This window comes from Schistocerca serialis, unplaced genomic scaffold (assembly GCF_023864345.2).
Source record: "Schistocerca serialis cubense isolate TAMUIC-IGC-003099 unplaced genomic scaffold, iqSchSeri2.2 HiC_scaffold_1178, whole genome shotgun sequence".
NCBI classification, from domain to species: domain Eukaryota; kingdom Metazoa; phylum Arthropoda; class Insecta; order Orthoptera; family Acrididae; genus Schistocerca; species Schistocerca serialis.
Genome location: NW_026047379.1, coordinates 225,001 through 227,500, shown reverse-complemented (window position 1 = coordinate 227,500; position 2,500 = coordinate 225,001). Strand labels below are relative to the sequence as shown.

Genomic DNA, 2,500 nt, shown 5'->3' with positions numbered 1-2,500 from the left:
GTCTGCCGCTTTCAACGCACCCACTCGGGTGCGGCTGAGGGCCAGCCCGTGGTACAGGCCTGGGAGAAGTACGTTGGTGAGGGCGTAGAGGCGCTGTTGCGGCTTAAGCGGAGCTCGGGAGATGACGTCCAGCTGCTCCACCAGGTGGCGTCGTGGGTTGAACACGCAGCGACCCGCGGTGGAGAATTGCAGTCCCAGATACCGGAAGGTTTCACCCACACGTAGGGCGGGCATGGTGGCGTTGCCCGCTTTGAAGGTAACGTCGGCGTCGACCTTCACCTTCTTGTCACGCCCAGACGCGACTAAAGCGAGGGTGAAACACTTCCGGGCGTTGATCTGCAGCCCCAGATGGCCGAGGGCTGCGACGGCTGCGTCGATGAGGGACTGCAATCCCCTCGCGGTCGATGCAAAAAGCAGGACGTCATCTGCGAAGGCCGCAGCGTTGACTCTGCGGCCGAGGATCCGAGCTCCGATGTGGGAGGGAAGTTGACTCAAAACATAGTCCACCGCAAAATTGAAAAGGAGGGGGGAGAGGGGGTCACCCTGACGCACACCCCTTGCCGGCTGCAGGGGCACGCCCACGTCGGCGCCGCCCGCTATCACTGTCGTGCTACCCTCGTAACACCTTTCGACGTACTCAATAAAGCAATCCGGCAGGCCATGAGCCCTCAGCACGGGGCGGAGGGCAGCATGGTCCACCGAATCGAACGCTTTAGAGACGTCGATCGATGCCACAAAAACAGAGCGACAGGAGCGGACTGCGTCGGTGAGAGCAGTGTCCAAGATGAAGGTGTTTTCCAACATCCCATCCCGGGGGATGAATGCCCGCTGACGTTCGTCCACAGCACATGCACGCATCAGGCGTGACGCGAGAACCTTGTGGAAGGTCCGCGCCAACACCGAGCAGACCGTAATGGGGCGAAAGTCAGCGGGGGATGTTGGTGCAGCCGTTTTGGGGAGAAGTGACGTCCGGGCGCGAAGCAGACGCTCGGGGAGGGCGCGGGCCAGGAGGAAGAGGTTCAAGAGTTTCACCAGGACTTCATGCGGCAGGCGCCGCAGCTCCGCTGGAGTCAGGCCGTCCGGCCCGGCCGCCGATCCCCTGGGCGGCAAGGCAGCAGCGACCTCCTCACGTGTGACCGGCCCCCATAGGCACTCAGGAGCGACAGGCTCCGAGTGCGGGAGAAGGCGGTCACGGATGAAGCCAGCGGTGGAGATCGGCTTCTTCGTGAAGAGGTCCGCCCAGAAGTCCAGCAGACCGGGGATGTCGGGTGGCGGCTGCAGCAGGGTGCCGTCCAGCAAGCCGCGCACGCAACGTGCACGCGACCTGCGGAAGGCGTCCTGTGTCCGCGCGAACTCCCAGCGGCGCCGCTTGCGCTTCTGCAGCGGCGGGGCGGCAGGCGGCCGCTTGGATGATTGGCGCGGCCGCTGTGCCCTGGTGATCGACCTCTCCCCCCTGGACCCGACCGACGCAAGGGCATCCGGGAGCATGCCCAGGATGACATCGGGCGGCGTGCCCCGCCCCAGACCAATGACTCGATCCAGAGCAGAGAAACGCTGGGCGGAAGCAGGTAGCCCCGCCAGATGCTCCCTGATGGCGGCGTCAGTCGGCCCCTCCGGCGGCGGCCCGGTGGTGTCGGCCGCGAAGTCCTCGGCTGCGTCGACGGGCGGCGCAGCGGCCTCGCCCGCGTCAGGCAGCGAGCTCGCCGCTCCCCGGCGGGACGCCGGCTCTTCCCCCCGACCGATCTCAAGCGCCTCCATGAATTGGCGGACAAGCTGCTTGTGGGCAGCTTGCCGCCGTCGGCACTTGATTGCCTCAAGCGTTCGGTCGGGGAACATCCTAATAAGCTCTTGATTAACGAAGAAGAACCGAGCGTCCCTCTCAAGGAACAGTTCGGCCTCTGCCTTGGCGAGCGACAGGACTTCTTCCTCCGTCCACCTCGCGCGATGCCTCTCCGTCACGATCTCAGCGTTGGCGGCCGCAAGGTGTTGGCGGCGGCGATGGACCCCGAGACCGTTCTTCGTGGTAAAAGTGCGGTGGCACTCACTGCAAGCAAAGGGAGCTACACAAACTATCGCATTTTCGTTACGGCCGGTTGGCCGGATAGGTGCTGGGGTAGCTGGGGTGGCACCTTCAGCGGAAGGGCCACCATCTCTTGTTTCTTGTAGGCTGCCCCCAACTATAAAGGGATAATGCGAGGGGGGGCTGGTAACCCCCCCAAGCCCCTGGTGCGGTCTTCCACTCTGCGAAAATCAGCGGGCCCACGAGAAGGGGAGAAGACCGCAGGAGAGGAGAGGCTAAGAGGGCTAGGCCCATGTATTGCGCATCACTCTCCCTGTAACTATAACCCAAGGAAGGCACCTCGCAGCAGCAGCACGACTACATCAAGACCGCACTTCGAAAAGCCAAGTCCGGATGCAGCCACACCGCCGCCACTTGGCCACCTTAAGAGAGTCATAGTTACTCCCGCCGTTTACCCGCGCTTGCTTGAATTTCTTCACG

General features: G+C 63.7%; 1 pseudogene; it reads right to left on the bottom strand.

The window, feature by feature from the left end:
• The window catches only part of LOC126433999 (large subunit ribosomal RNA), a 7,951-nt pseudogene that overhangs the window by 2,625 nt on the left and 2,826 nt on the right, over positions 1-2,500 (bottom strand).